This window comes from Solanum dulcamara, chromosome 10 (genome assembly GCF_947179165.1).
Source record: "Solanum dulcamara chromosome 10, daSolDulc1.2, whole genome shotgun sequence".
In the NCBI taxonomy this organism is placed as follows: Eukaryota; Viridiplantae; Streptophyta; class Magnoliopsida; order Solanales; family Solanaceae; genus Solanum; species Solanum dulcamara.
The window spans coordinates 68,482,421-68,500,328 of record NC_077246.1 but is presented as its reverse complement, the minus strand read 5'-3'; the positions used below and the strand labels follow the sequence as shown (position 1 = coordinate 68,500,328).

Sequence of the window (17,908 nt, the reverse complement as noted above, 5' to 3'; positions counted from 1 at the left end):
ATAAATATGAATTTATATACAAAAACTCAATAGAAATTATAGATAACTCAAAAATCCCATTTCATGAAGCTTCAAAACTCAATAAACTCAACTCAATAAAGACGCAAGGCACGAGGATGAACTCAATCCACGTTAGGAGTAGCATTACATACCTTATACATTCCTAATTCTTGAGAAAGATGAGATCTTTGGAGGAAAGATGGCAACAATCAATTTCTTGAACTTTAGAGGTGGATAAGAAGGGAGGAAAGTGGATCATTTAATTGAGATAAAGGAAATAAATGGTCAGGATTCATTAGTGTCACTAACAAAGAAATCTGTAAATCAAATCTTTGATGAAATGTTTGAGGATTTAGACAATTTGTCTATTAAATCATGGACGATTTCCAAAGTAAACGTCTGGCTACGTGAATCAAATCCAGATGCTTATACATCAAAGATGATCTCTATTGGTCCTTACCATAAGAAAAATCCTCAACTTGATCCAATGAAAAAGTACAACTGTTGTACCTAAGACGATTTCTTCAACGAAAAGAGGGGCTTGATGTGGAAAGTTGCATTAGTGAATTGGAGAAACTGAAGGGGGAAGCACTAAAGTGTTACGACGATATAGAAGACCTCTATACTGATGAATTTTGCCAAATGTTGTTGCTTGATGGTTGCTTTGTGGTTGAGTTTATTCGAGAGTGTTGTCAAATGTATCCAAAAGGAGAAGGCAAAATTATCAATATTAATGATAATAACATATTCCGAGACTTGATGTTACTAGAAAACCAACTTCCTTTCTTTGACCTCAACAAGCTCTTTCACATGACAAAGCAAGATGATGAATTACCATTGGCAATATTGGCAAATGATACATTTAATTATTTTGGTGACATGCCAAAATTGACTCATGCATCTATTATTAAAGAGATAGAATGTAATGCAGGAAATATCAAACATTTACTTCATGTAGTACATATATTTTCATGTCATGGCCGAAATACCATGAAAAAGTACTCGAAATATGACATAACGCGACAAAAGGCGATGCCAAATGCAACAGAGCTTTCTGAAGCTGGAGTTAGCTTTGCAAAGGTCAGTTATATGGCAAGTTTATTGGATATAAAGTTCGAGAGTGGATTGATGACAATCCCTTGTCTTCGAGTGGAAGATAACACGGAAACCATCCTGCGAAATCTCATTGCTTATGAGCAACAATCATCTGATGTACATTTTAAATATTTCAGTGATTATGCATTATTCATGGATCAACTTATAGACTCAGATAAAGATGTGAATTTGCTTCGCAGAAAGGGAATCATAGTGACCTGGATAGGAGAGGACAAAGAAGTGGCTAGCCTCTTCAACAAAATTGGAAAGGGGATCACTACGTATCCCAACTTCTATTACAATGAAGAATTCAGAAAAGCAGTTGAACATTGTAAAAATCCATGGAACAGAATGAAGGCAAATTTGAAGCATAATTATTTTAGTAGTCCTTGGGTGGGAGCTTCAACTGTGGCGGCCATTATGCTCCTCCTACTCACAACTATACAAACTATTCTAGCTTTCACAGGTCCGTTAAGTAAGTAGTAATTATCTCAATTGTAGTGTTGATGAGCTTACCAGTTTTTCTTGTCCTCCTTGTGTAATGGGTTTTATAGTTGAATGCTAATTTAATTTAGTTTATTTTAAGTATCTATATATGTCACCTCCCACCAGCATTATGCAAGCGAGCACATTAAAATCTAAAGAAAACAATTATACTATCCTCAACGATTGAGTAAATTAACCACCTACATGACATCTGCCTAAGACAAGTATAGTGAAACAGGGCATATTGTCAATTCTTGGATCAGATTCTCAAAGAGGAAAATCATCTGCACAAAATGGTTTCTTCTCTTCAATCAAAAACTTTGTTTCTACTCAACATGTTGGAGGCATGTCAGAAGCATGCTTAGGACTAAATTGAGTTAGTTGTATGGTGTGGGTATTTACTTGTTCTCTTCGATGATCAGAATGGACTGTGGTTAAGGAAAGGGAAACACCTGTCAAAATGAACTGGTTCTATGATCGCAATATGTTTGCGCAATCACAGCATTAGTGATTTCTGCATGGTAACAAAGAAGGTTGTGAGCACAATATATGCCTCACGATTGCAACGAGGCACGGTCTAGGAGGCAGTAAGCCAAAGCTCCAAAATCGTGATCGTGAGCGCGGTTGCTTCAATATCCACTCTATGGGGCTGCTGAGGTATTGAGCTCAGCTTCATGATCTCGAATACGGGCTCAAGGACCACAATCACAGCGTTCTTCTTGGTCACTCCAATCTTCAATGCTGTGATCATTCCCAGACCTGTGGTTGCTTCAAAGGTATTTCAAATCTACAACTCTAAAATTTATCATTTTTCTCGATTCCCACTCCACAAACTCGGTCCAAGAAGATGAAATCACTCCCAATCCTTCCCATCATTAAGGTAAGTCGTTTTAAGCTATTCCTGGTATAATAACTCATGATTTAACTCTCAAATCATAGATTTTTGGTTTGATTACCTATTCGACCAAATTTCACCCAAGAACTAAGGCTTGAACTATTGAGGTAGTTTGAGATATTTGACACTACCCAACTTTCAGTTAGACTCTTTATAGCTTATGAGTGGTGTGATTATGCCATGGGGATGAATCAAGACTCACTGACGATGTCATGAAAATGGCTGGATGACTGGTCAAAAGATGAATCAGCCTCCTGTTTGCATTAGTTTTACAAAAAGTCTATCCACTCGTATTAACAACTAATGCTTAAAGCCTAAAAAATGTAAACCTCCTTTGAGCAATGGAACTAGTTAAAAGTTTGAACTGATCTGAAAATTTGTTTTTTGCATAAACATTTGACATTGATGAATGGATGTATTAGGAAACAAAATAAAACAAAAAAGTCATCTTCTTAGCTGATTGAAGTTCTTGAAAGTTGAAATTGCCTGCTGTAGATATCTTAGAGCCTTTTGATGATTAAAGAACCCCATAAACCAGAACTCATAATCGTCCTCTGTAACTAACTGTATATACTTCTGTGAATTGTGATGGCTTCTCCATATTTTCACACTCTTTTGCTTTCCGTATATTAGTTATTGGGATCGATACCTTATAACAAACTCTAAGTAACTTTCCGGTTGGAGATAAGAGCTTTATTGATCTCTCACTGCAGAAAGCAATCTTATCAGTAGAGATGTAGAGAAGGCCTGCTATTGGACCAGCTGTAGTAGATAAATAGCATTGAGAAACCTTCAATAGCTTTTCATCATCTCTAACACTAAACTTCTGCCTGAATATCTTCTCCAGTCCTCGTACTTGAAGAATTTTTGCTCCAAGGCTCAATTTTCCCTTCACAGTTTCTGTTAGCTTCGGGCTTAGGCTCACTGCATAATTTGAGTTGTGATATTAGAATCAATACTTTGTATTGTATATACATGTAATTAGTGCTTCTTTGCATGAATTTTATGACTCACTTATATGTGTTCTTTAGGTTTACAATTGTGTTTGGCCGCGACTTCACTTTTAAATACTAAATTGATTATTTGCAAGTTGAAGTTTACCAATCAGTATTATGCAGATAACACTCGTCAAATATTGAAAAATTTGTTTGAGGATTATTTGGTTTTCAATCACAAAACTTCAGCTGTTTATTTCCAAAGGCAAAATATTCCTTTCCAATTTCTAACTCCAAACGTGAGTGCTTACCATGCTCGCGGATGCCTTGTGCAAGACAGTCCATCCTTTCTCCCAGTTTGTTCCTAATCACAGATTTTCCTGCATATTCAAAAATTAATTTTCAATCTTAATGTTCTCTTCTTTTCAAGGGTCATTAATTGATACTGTTTAGAACTACTACAATATCGAGTTGATTCTTCAGCAAGAGATGGGGAAAATACTCACGTTGCTTTAATTTAGATAAGATCTTTGATGTTGCCGATGGAATATGGTCTTGGCAAGAAGATAGGAATAGCAGTCTTTTAGGCTGCCTTTCAAATGAACATACTGCTGAACTCATGGGAACACCCACCACATTTCCACTGATTAAGTCCTTCATTGTGACTTCTGATCTTGAAGAGGATTGCTGTATTGTTAAGGTAACTGAAATATTATTATGTTTTGGTTGATGGTTTAAGAACATTCCTTGCAGAATATATATATATATATAAGTTGATAACTGTTGCATGAGTCAGCTATTGGTCATCAGAAATAAGCTAAAAAGATCTTGCTTTTTTTTTTTTTTGAATTTTCTTTGTCAAATTGCAGTGCATGTTCATCATCTGGTTTCTCCTCTCTCTTTTAACCTTTGCTTTCAGTCCATTAATTAATTTATGTTAGTGGGTGTAAATCATGGAAAATCAGAGCTCAAACTTCAGTAAAAACAATAGAAAGTTAGGGATTTCTTTTTATCTTCTTAAGCTATGGTGGATAGAATTATTCAATACTTGTGTTGGTCAAAGATAGTAGCAGTGATAGATTCACATAAGACCGAAAAGTGGTAGTTGAAGACCTTTCGTCAAAAAATAATACCTTGTTTGTAGAAAATCCTAAGTGCATAAATAGGTAAAAAGTTACATGTATTTTAAATCTTGTTGAAAATCATTGCTTCATATATAGGTAAAATATTAATTTTTACACATATATTTAATCTTGAACATATACTTGGTGGATTAGCACAAGTTGACCTGGACGATACCATCATAAATAGTAGTATATTCCTTAATTTGCTGCAAAGGTTTTGAAACGCGTCTTCTCTTAGCTTTCTTTTCAATTACAGTAAACTAAATCTCATGTTGCCTTATTTTATTATGAAGATTTTTGTGCAGATGTGGTGTTTTCAACTTTTGTGTTGGCAGATCTGCTTTGTGATGTAACCTACTTTTACTAGTTGAGTAAAAGTAAGAGAAAGCTTTCCATTTTGAAGTCATCTTGTCATAACTAGTAAAGTAGTTTAATTAACCCTCAACGGCCTTTTTTCCTTCTAAAACTTCAAGTTTCAATTGGTATTATCATATGCTTCTATAAATTTTATGGTTTCAAGTTGCTAATTGATATAGAATACCTCATTACCCCCTAAACTTGGCATGGTTTATCAGTGCACTCCTAAACTTTTCGTAGTCCTACTTACCTCTAAATTCTTTTCACAAGCTTTAATGCATAGTAAAATTATCCCAAGTTAGTTTTCTTAGGCTGGTACAATTTAAGTTTTTTTAAGCTAACGGCAAGAATTTATGACATTAAAGTTAAGTGGTTGTAACACCCCTCAAAAAAATTTCCAAAGATTCGGACCCTTCTTGTGTTCGGGAGGGGTCGAACCTGAGTATCTTGAAGTATATTCGTGAGTTAAGACGAGTCTCTGAGGGACTGAGCAGTGTTAGGGGTGATGTGGGGTCACCAAAGGCCCCTAGGACCGAGCTAAGTCCGAAAGATCCGTCGTGGCTAAGTTTAGGATGAGTTCGTATAAGGGTCGAATTTTAACGACCCTATCTTTTGAAGGACGTCAGTTTGGGTGGACCACGACCTATCAAATTAAAGGTCGTCGAGTCTTCTTTCCAACGCCACCAAGAACGTAAATTTTGGAGTTCGGAGTCAAAAGATATGACGATCCTAAGACGAGCTAGCACGGCAGGAATTTCACTTTGGCCTGGGTTGCAACTACTGGGGAAATGACCTTGGCACTGTTAGGGCGCAACGCGCCACTATCGCGCCAGAAACATGCCTCAGTAGTTTGGTCCTTGGCGTGATGCGCCACTAAAAGTTGTGCAGGGTTTTTCAGGCCAATTTTCTAGAATTCAGAAACTTTGGCCTTGGCGTTGTAAGGGCGCGACGCGCCACTATCTGTCACGCCCCGGGAGGGTATCCTAGACGTAACCGGCACTCAGAAACCATTTCTGGCTCCCAAGCGAACCACATAGCCTGATTACACATCCGTTCATTCATTCGATCAGCGGAAGACAAAAGAATAAAGAGAATATTCAGTGGGCAACTCAAACCTCAGTCTAACTCAAAGAATAAAGGCCATGGGCCAACAAATTCGACTCTAATATTTGTCATTATAAATAGTTTGACAAGAATAACTCGATCGACTCATCACTATCTAGTCTATGAAGCCTCTATCACTACTATCTAATTGGTGCCAATGACATGTTCATGGCTACCTCAAATCAAAATGAAAAGGGCTAACTCGATGCAAGAATACACAGACGGTGTCCTCCGAATGTAGGGGAGGACTCACCAACACGCTGAGTGCGAATAGATCCCCAATGATGCTCCTATTGACGATCTCTCAAACCTGTCTCTGCATCATGAAACGATGCAGGCCAAATGGCGTCAGTACGTGGAATGTACTGGTATGTAAAATGGCAGAATGAAACAGACCTCAAGGAAGAATAGCAGCGGTCCAAATATCTCAAATTGAAAAGATAAGAGAGACTCAACAAGGCGTCATAAGTCTAAAGTAATAATACATTTTTAGACAAAGATCAATCATATACCATACAGTCCAATCCAATCATACACAATACCGTTCAATCAACTCATTTACAATTCGATCCCTTTCAATCATGTGCAATCCGATTATATACACTCAACTCAACAATTAACTCAATAATCAAATCCAATCTAGTCACGTACCATTCCATTCATTCCAATCACAATTCATCTACTCCAATCCGACCGTATACAATCTACTCAACATTCAACTCAACAATCAGCTCAAAGGACTCAACTCAGTAAATATGCTAATTAAATTATGCAACGTTTTACAATTCAACTCAAAGGACTCAACTCAATAAATCTGTAACAACTCACTCAAGTGTCCTAAGTCTAACAAGAAATAGTGTAGACCGGACTAACTCATAAGCATATAGCAACTCACTCAACTCAACTGACTCAGAGTACTATCAAGACCTAAATGGGAGTTTCTCTTAACCGACAACCAACACTTATGAGCCAGTGAAGGTACAACGAAGCGACGTCGTTGCCACGCCCATTCATACCTTGCCAGGGCATGAACGACGAACCTCATGGATCCAATCCAACCAGGTCCTATAATGTCAGGACAAAAGCTCTCGGGGAAGCATCCGATTTTAACGGTTCAATCCCCCCTACGTTTGGCAACACAGGTATTGGGTTCGAGTATGGACTATACTCTTGCCCAATTCGGTGCTCGATACTCCTCCCATGACTCCATGCTCATAAAACTCCTCCAATCATCTTAAACAAGCCCTCACGGCTAGTTTCATGTGGAACATTGCCACCTCATCAACTCTGTTCTCATTTCAACTCAATTAACTCATAATGACTAGTCTCGTTGGACCTTCTTTTAAATCGACTCATCTCAAATCATCAAACTCTTCTCTTTAAAAATTTATACAATCTCGACTCAATGAATGTAGAAAATATCATGTACATTAAAATATAATTTCAACTCCTCAACTCAAACTCAAAATAGATACTTTAATGTAAAAATACTCAACTCGTTTAAAGGCTCCTCATACTCAACTCATACTTAAACTCTTTTCTAAATCAAAGATAAAACTACTAATTCTTTAGACTCAAAATAGTGTATAAATAGTTCATGCAAAAAGGTTCACAAATAATTTATTTAAAACTCCTCCTCAAAAGATTATTTATTTTCAAAACATTCCTAAGACTCCAATCAACTCAAATTATGCACATCACATACCACAAACTCACATTAGACTCCAATCCACTTCATCACATAACATCCTCATCAATATACCTCTTCGTCAACCATTCTACATATATTAAATAAGCACCATTCACATCATCACTCACATCGTCACCAAAACATCATCATCATATATTATCATCACATCATTGTCAAGTATCATCATCACATCAATCATCAAACATCTACTCTAAAATCCTTATTTTTGTCCTATGTTCATTTTATAAAAGCAAAAGGACATTCTTAACAAATCAATTCATTCTTTTCATTCCAATCAATACATATATATACACACAACTATCCACCTCAACTCAAGACAAATTATTGTTATACCCCATTTTAACTCGAGGTCAAACGGTGTACAACATATTGATGATTCCTAAATTATTTAATTTTAAGGAGTCGCCACTTAATTATTTTTAAGGTAAATTAGGATACCTAAATAATTAACTTATTTAATGCTAAAAAATGATCTCCGATTAGTGGTCTACTTAGCTTATGAGATTCTAGATAAGGGTTCTAGTTATCCTAAAGGGAAGGGATTAGGCATCCTTCAAGATTCGTTAAAAACGATTACCGGCCAAACTTAGGTTTAGATTAAAATTATAAAAAGTTGTTCAAAAGTTTTGAAAATGAAGCTTAGTAATTACATGGAAAAAGATTTTTGAACTTGAAATTATTAGGCAAATATTGTTTATTGCATGAAATAAGTGCGTGTTTAAATGCGGTATTTTTTACTAATAATTTAGCCTTAAATAAAAATATAGGTTTCTTTTATTATGATGACTCATTTTAATTAAAAGTTCACAAATCTAAATATCTATACAATGTTAGCTATTGCATTAGTGAGAACATATTCACATTATAAAAGCAAATTTAACATGTAATGATAATAATAATAATACTAATAATAGTAGTAATAGTAATAATAGTAATACTAATAATAGTAATAATAATACTAATGATAGTAATAATAATAACAACAATCATAATAACAATAATGCAACAATAACAATAACAATAATAATAGCCATAATAATAATAACAATGATAATATTAATAATAATAAAGTATAATAATAATAATAACGGTAGTAAAAAAATATATAATAATAATAATACGATAAATAATAATAATAATAATATGATAAATAATAAATATAATATGATAAATAATAATAATAATAATAATAACAGTAAATAACAACAACAATAATAATAAATACGATAATGATGATAATAATAATAACGATAATAATAATAGTAATAATAAAAATAATAATAATGATTATAACAATAATACCATAATAATAATAACAATAATAATAATAATAATAGCCATAAAAATAACAATGATAATAATAATAATAATAATAATAAAATATAATAATAACAATACTAACAGAAATAAAATATACTATTAATATTAATAATAAAAATAGTAAAATAAAAATATATATACTACTATTACTAATAATAATAATACTAATGATAATAAAATATACTAATAATAACTGCTAATAATAATAACAACGAAAATAATAATAATAATAATAATAATAATAATAATACTAACAGTAAAAAATAAAAATACAATTATAACTACTAATAATATTAATAACGAAAATAACAATACTAATAATAACACAATAATAATAATAATAGTAATATTAATAATAATAGCAGTAAACAAAATGTACTAATAATAATGATAATAATAATTACGAAAATATTAATAATAATAGTAATATTAATAATGCTAACAGTAAATAAAATACTAATAATAATAAAAAGAAACGGTAATAATAAGAATATATACTACTACTACTAATAATAATAATAACGAAAATAATAATAACAATAACAATAATAATAACAATAATAATAACAATAATAATAATAATAATAATAATGATAACAGAAAAATAAACATACTACTGCTTCTATTAATAATATTAATAATGAAAATAATAATATTAATATGAATAACGAAAATAATAATAATAATAATAATAATAATAGTAATACTAACAGAAAAATAAACATACTACTACTTCTATTAATAATATTGATAGCGAAAATAATAATAATAATAATAATAATAGTAATAACAGAAAATAAAATATACTAATAATAATAATAGCAATAATAATTAAAAATAATAATAATAACAACAATAATAATAATAATAATAACAATAGTAAAAATAATAATAAGGATATCGGCTCCGTGTGAGGGAATGAAGATTACATTGAAACTCCATTTTTGCTCCCGAAGTGTTCATACAAACAAAAAGAGAGTGACGAAATTAGGAGGCTAGCATTTTTAGGATAATATTTAAGCATAATAACATCGAAAAAAACAAAGGAACATGAAGTAAATATTACCTGTTGCAGGGCAGTGAACGGGGATGATTTGGTCATGAATCTACCCTCATTTTAAAAGTAAAGCTAAGTGCAAATTCAAAAATACTTTGAAAGAAATATTCAAAATCAATGTAAGAGTTTTTTTTTTTTTTGTCTGCGTTTTTTTTTTCTCTCCTCCTGTTCGTGTAAGTGTAAGCCCCTCCTTTTCTTCTGTCCAATCCCTCTATTTATAGGGAGATGGAAATTAAAATAAAAATAAAAGTAAAACGGATGATTAAAATAATGCGGAGTGGGCAAAAATATAAAATAATGCGGAACAGCGGAAAAATAATAATTAATACGAAATGGGCGGAATATTTAAATAATGCGGAATGGGCGGATTATTAAAATAATACGAAATGGCGGAAAATAATAATAAATACAAAATGGGTGGAATATTTAAATAATGCGGAATGGGGCAATATATTAAAATAATGCGGAATGAATATTATAATATTATTATTTTGAATAGGTTGGCCGATGAATATATATATATAATGGGTAAATAGTATTATTTGGTATATAAAGGGAAACACGCGTGGAATGTATGTTGGATGAGTAAAATTATTATTATAATAATGAATGTTATTTAAAATTATATATATATATATATATATATATATATATATATATATATATTTATTTATTTCTTTTATTTTATTACTAGTTATGCTTCTTTTTTTTAAAGAAGAATGGTTAGTTAATTTAAAAAATATTTTCTGAAAAAAAGAAAAGGGGGATGGAGGGGACAAGCATGGGTTAGTTAATTTAAAGTGTTTTCTGGAAAAAAGAAAAAGGGGGATGGGAAGGGGCATGCGCGGATATACATATACATATATATATATATATATATATATATATATATATATATATATATATATATTATTATATTCATTTTTTAAAATTATTTGGATAAAAAGAAAACAATTATATATTTTATTATTATTTAATGCTTATTATTATTTATTTTTTAAATAGGGGACAACGGGTGATGTGCATTATTAATATAGTATTAATATAGGTATGGGTAGTAAATTAAAATATTTTATTATTATTATTATTTTTTATTTTTTTTTATTATTATTACGGAAGATTAACATTATTTAATTATTTATTTATTTATTATTATTTTAAAAGAGGGACAAAAAGGTGTGCAGAATATTATTATTTTATTTTTAATTATTTTTATTTTCGGATGAATAAATAATATATATATTTTTTAATTTCTTTATTTATTATTATTATTATTTATTGATTGATTTATTTATTTTTATTTTTTGACGAGGAGATGGCATATATATTATTTGCGTGTTGTAGTATTAATGGAAGAATAAAAATAATAAAAAAATTGTTAATTCAATATTAATTATTTGTTATTTAGGAGAAGTAATGAAAACGTAAAATTAATTAGTGAAATTGGTTATCAAATTAGACGAATTAATTTACGATCTTCTTAATTTTAACAAAAGTAAAATGATTAACCTCATTGTAACTAATTATTAATTTACGAAATAATTAATTATGGTAAATAATAATTTTCTTTTTATAAGTCAAATTTAAATATTACTAAGAGATAATGACTATATAACAAAAATAAATGCATGTGTTATGAAGATAACAAATTATTTAAAATACACTTGAAAATATGCATGGTTTATAAAAGCCAATTATTTTAATTTAATTAAAATTGAAGAAGTCTAAAATTAAAATAAGATGAGTATGCATTAATTAATTAACAAACCTCTCATTTTTTACAAAGTAAATAATTAACTTCAGTTTAAATAAATTAACTTGAAATATGAGTCTATTAATTAAAATCCAACTGATTAACAGAGCTATTTATTTTAAAAATAAAAATCTTTTGAAACAATTTTTTTGAATAAATAATAAAATATATTATATTCAAGAATTATTTTATAAATAAATATATATATATATAGAGAGAGAGAGAGAGAGAAATTAATTTAAAATGATGATACCATATATGTATATTTCGTTTTTTTTTTATTATTATTATTATTATTTAAAAATGAAGCGAAGCAAAAGGGAGCGTATTGACAATATAAAGAGATAAAGTGGAATTAAAAAACCTGAACTCGACAAGGGGCGAGAATATTGGAAAGAACGAAGTAAAGCCTAACTCCAAAGAAATCGTCCCAATAACGAATAATGGCGAGACTGGATTTTAAAACCTGAATTATGGAAGTAGGTTGAGTAGAGTTCGAGAGTAGATTCATGACCATTGTTGGTGAGTTTGACTTTCAACAAACATCCCCGTTCACTGCTTAGAAACAATTCCACGTTATGCTGCGATTTCTGCAAAACTTAAACTTGATAAGACAATTAGTAAATATTAAATATAAAGCAATGTGCAATAAGCTTATGGGAATGACACCTCTAGGGTGTGAGTATATATAATGCGGCCTTGCGAACCGTAATGATTAAATAAAGCCTCTTAAAATAGGGTTAGCCGATGACTCATGAGAATGATGTCTTTCAGCAATGATTAATGAAATGAGGCCTTAACCCAAATAATTTATGAAGATTGCAACTTCTCAAGTCAATGATTAATGAAAATGACGTCTTTGCAAATATTGCAACTTTTGGAAGCGTTTTATGCAATTGTATTTAAAGCATTTGTGCAAAGCAGTAAAAAAAACAATTGAGAGCCACTTGGAGCGCAATAAAGCATTTGAATATATCGAAAAGCATTAGTGCAGTGCATTTGAGAGTATTTGTGCAGTGCGTTTGAATATATAAGAAAGCATTAGTGCGGTGCATTTGAATATATAAAAAAGCATTAGTGCGGTGCATTTGAATATATAAGAAGCATTTGTGCAGCACGTTTGAATATATCGAAAGCATTTGTGCAGTGCATTTAATAATGTTTGAAAGCATTTGTGCAGTGTATTCGATAATATTTAAAAGCATTTGTGCAGTGCATTTGATAATATTTGAGAGTATTTGTGCAGTGCGTTTGAATATATAAGAAAGCATTAGTGCGGTGCATTTGAATATATAAGAAGCATTTGTGCAGCACGTTTGAATATATCGAAAGCATTTGTGCAGTGCATTTGATAATGTTTGAAAGCATTTGTGCAGTGTATTTGAATATAGTGGAAAGCATTAGTGCGGTGCATTTGATAATGTTTGAAAGCATTTGTGTAGTGCATTTGATAATATTTAAAAGCATTTGTGCGGTGCGTTTGAATATATCAAAAGCATTTGTGCAGTGCATTTGAATATATTGTAAGCATTTGTGCAGTGCATTTGAATATAGTGGAAAGCATTAGTGCAGTGCATTTGAATATAGTGGAAAGCATTAGTGCAGTGCATTTGATAATGTTTGAAAGCATTTGTGCAGTGCATTTGATAATATTTAAAAGCATTTGTGCGGTGCGTTTGATAATAATTAAAAGCATTTGTGCAGTGCGTTTGATAATAATTGAAAGTATTTGTGCAGTGCATTTGATAATAATTGAAAGCATTTGGGCAGTGCATTTGATAATAATTGAAAGCATTTGGGCAGTGCATTTGATAATAATTGAAAGCATTTGGGCAGTGCATTTGATAATAATTGAAAGCATTTGTGGAATGCATTAGAAAGCATTGAAAGCATTTGTGCAGTGCATTTGATAATATTTGAAAGCATTTGTGCAGTGCATTTGATAATAATTGAAAGCATTTGTGCAGTGCATTAGAAAGCATTTGTGCAGTGCATTTGAATATATCAGGAAGTATTAGTGCAGTGTATTTGAATATATTAGAAAGCATTAGTGCAGTGCATTTGAATATATTGGAAAATATTAGTGTAGTGCATTTGATAATAATTGAAAGCATTTATGCAGTGCATTTGATAATAATTAAAAGCATTTATGCAATGCATTTGATAATAATTGAAAACATTTATGCAGTGCATTTGAATATATTAGAAAAGCATTTGGGCATGCATTTGAAGAAATTTCAAGATATTATGCACTGCAATACCCGCATTAGAAAGGTGAGCACTTATGGAATGTAATGCAATACCCGTATTAGAAAGGTGAGTGCCTATGAAATATGCTGCAATACCCGCATTAGAAAGGTGAGCGACTATAAAATATACTGCAATATCCGTATTAGAAGGTGGGTGCCTATGAAAAGTGCTGCAATACCCGCATTAGAAGGTGGGTGCCTATGAAAAGTGCTGCAATACACGCATTAGAAGGTGGGTGTCTATGAAATGTGCTGCAATACACGCATTAGAAGGTGGGTGCCTATGAAATGTGCTGCAATACCCGCATTAGAAGGTGGGTGCCTATGAAATGTGCTGCAATACCCGCATTAGAAGGTGGGTGCCTATGAAATGTGCTGCAATACCCGCATTAGAAGGTGGGTGCCTATAGAATGTGTTGCAATACCCGCATTAGAAGGTGGGTGCCTATGAAATGTGCTGCAATACCCGCATTAAAAGGTGGATGCCTATGAAATGTGCTGCAATACCCGCATTAGAAGGTGGGTGCCTATGAAATGTGCTGCAATACCCGCATTAGAAGGTGGGTGCCTATAGAATGTGCTTCAATACCCGCATTAGAAGGTGGGTGCCTATGAAATGTGCTGCAATACCCGCATTAGAAGGTGGGTGCCTATGAAATGTGCTGCAATACCCGCATTAGAAGGTGGGTGCCTATGAAATGTGCTGCAATACCCGCATTAGAAGGTGGGTACCTATAAAATGTGCTGCAATACCCGCATTAGAAGGTGGGTGCCTATGGAATGTGCTGCAATATATATTGTATCCTATTAAAGGGTGGATGAACTCATATCCTATTTTATGGTGGATGAACTCATATCCTATTAAAGGGTGGATAAACCCATATCCTATTAAAGGGTGGATAAACTCGATATGTCCCATTTTAGGGTGGACTAACCCAATATATATTGCAAACTTGTAAATATAAATTTTGGTGCAATGTATTGAGATTGGTGCAATTTGTTTGTAGTAGAAAACATTGATAATCTAATATGGAAGACATGTTGCAATGTCTTTGCAGTACTTAATATTCAAAATGCAGTGCAGAGCTCGGTGTACTGTATTCATGAAAGCAAAATTCATAATATAGTATTTGCAAGCTTGATGTAATGCCTTGTAGTAGCAATTATCCCACGTATAATGCCTCTTGTATTAGCAAACATTAACAGTGCAGTGTAGCATTAACGAAAATTCCTAATGTGCTGCTCATAATTTAGGAACCTTCCACCTTGGTGACATTGATTTCCAAGAGATTCCTATGCTCAAAAAAAATTGTGAATTTCATATTTCATTCTTGATGATATTACACCATTTGAATCTTGCGAATTCTGGTTTGATGTTGGGCCTCATGGTGCTGTCATTCAAAAATAAATAGAAAATAGCCTTTGCATTATTCAAAGAAAATTTGTTAGTATAAAATAAAATAGTTGCCTTGCATTGAACTACGAAGTTTTGACTTTGAATCTGCATTTCTTGTTGTTATGGCTTTTGAAGCAATTATGGCGTGAATATGGCTCGTAATCATAACCTTTGTATTTTCGAAGGATTATAGGTCCTCTGCAAAGCTGTCCCAGTTTTGCTTTTGGGGAAAGTGAAATTTTTATTTTATCTAGACCGAACCCAATATGGGCGCCTACGTATCCCGCTACCAATGGGAATCAGGTCACACGTAGTTTATTAAAAGCCTAGAAATGATAGAAAAGAGTAGGTAGAAGATGAGAGAGAAGGCATGGTTAAACAAATATTTTGAATTGAGCCGGAAGCCTTAGTGGTGGTAGGAAGAAGGCTAAAGGTATTTGTCAGATTGACTAATACATTTCTTCGAATCACATTCTTCTCGTTATCATCATTTTGTGCTTACACTAATCCTATATTGTTGTTGAATGCTTTCAATTCTTCTGTCATTATATTTTCCCTTAATGCAGATTTGCAGCCAAAACAATATTCAATGATAGACAAAAATAAAATAAAATTTTAGAAACGAAATAAAGTGTTAGCGCATGAGAATATACAAATGAAGATAAAGTAAAAAAAATCATGATTTCGTAGAATAAGAGCTCTAGACTATAGAAAATGATCTAAGTTTAGAACGAAGTTACGAGAAAGGTTGACTTATGTCAAATAAAATGAAATATTTGGGTAAACACAGAGAAAGTATGCAGCAGGTCAAGAATAGAGCAATTAAGAGTGTGATTAACAGCTAATTAATGAATCTAGTCCAATAAGGAAGGTTTTAATAGAAAATATGTCAATCAAGCGCACAAGGATTGGACTTGCTAAATTGAAGGATTGCGAAAAAAAAATCTATTTTAGTATGGGCGTATTAAAATTATCGAGGATGGAAACAATGTCAATTGTAGACCTATGATATTCTCCTCGACTTGCATGCCAAAACTTGGAATTAGCAGGTGCATAAAAAAAATCTTGAAAACCCATTAGAAGAAAAACACAAGTATTTGAATTAAGCTAGTGAAGCAACAAATGGCGTGAAGATCACTAATAAGTTGCAAGAATGCAAAACCTCCATGACGTAGATTAAGTGCTAAATTATTTCTACGAAGTATGGAACTAAAAAAATATTTTGTTGTTAAAAATAAAATTATATCCATAATAATCTAGAAAGGTAAAATTTGGCACGAGACTAGAAAAATTAGTAGTGAATCGATGTGCAAAAAATATCACACCTAATGATGAACAATTAAGCCCATTTCAAAAGACTAAGGAAAAATAATTTAAAAGCAAGTTGCGGACAGGCATTGAAAGGGTCAAAGGAAGTAATTTTAAAATAATGACAAATTAAAATTAAAGGAAGAAAATCTTAATTGAGGACGCTAAGAGTTCGCACGAGTTTAAAATAATTATGATCTTAAACGATGCTCTAGACTCGTTAAACATGCGGCAAACGTGAAAAAAATAATAATAATTATAAACATGACATAAAATTTATAATAGGTAATCAAATAAAGAGATAGAAAAATAATTTTCTCTTCTGTAAAAAAACAAAGATAATGTTAGTAATAATCAATTAAATTCATGTTGCAAAAAAAATATTCATATAAGTCACATAGAAAGCAAGCATGCAAAAATTTATAAAGCACATAACACAAGTATAATGCGTCCTAATATAGGTGACCTCTTTATGCCAGAGGTAGGTCTAACGCGTATTTGAAAAATAAATGTGCCATAATATGTCATTTCATTGCTCTTTAATTAATTAAACAAATCTATCCCCAAAATTAAATACAAAAAATAGAATTAAGCTTTATTACATGCCAACAATAATAATAAAATTCTCCATCGCATCTAAAAATCTTCATTCCATTTACATGTTCATGGTTCAATCTCCACAAGATAAAAGCTTGTGATCTTCATAGCTATCTGCATCACAAAAGGATTAGTAATACCCTCCCTCTTAAGGTTTGATTAATTTAGATAAATGGTCCATATTCTGGCACAACTATTTTTCAAATAATGCACATACAAATGATAAAATTACTTGGGGTCGTGAATTCACTCGGACATTAGGATAATGATGCATGTCCTAAAAAATGTGTTGGTTTAGCTCTATTCTGGTTGAATTAACAATGAGTTTACTAGACACAAGGTTCCCGAGCGGACAACTCGAGTGAGAAAGCTACGCGGCCACACGGAAAAAAAATCCGGACACCCCGCGCATATGCCAACTCTCCTAAATTTGGATTTTGAAGAAAAATTTGTGAGTGCGCAAAACACACTTCACGTGTACGTGTGATCGTGTCAATTTTCCAGAACTGGAGGAAGTATGA

The 17,908-nt window shown here is 32.0% G+C and overlaps 2 pseudogenes; one reads left to right on the top strand and one right to left on the bottom strand.

Annotated features, from left to right (window-relative positions):
* Positions 1–247: 247 nt before the first annotated feature.
* Positions 248–2,089, top strand: LOC129869912 (putative UPF0481 protein At3g02645; annotated as a pseudogene).
* A 625-nt stretch (positions 2,090–2,714) lies between these two features.
* Positions 2,715–4,145, bottom strand: LOC129870575 (putative GEM-like protein 8; annotated as a pseudogene).
* Between the last annotated feature and the right edge of the window lie 13,763 nt (positions 4,146–17,908).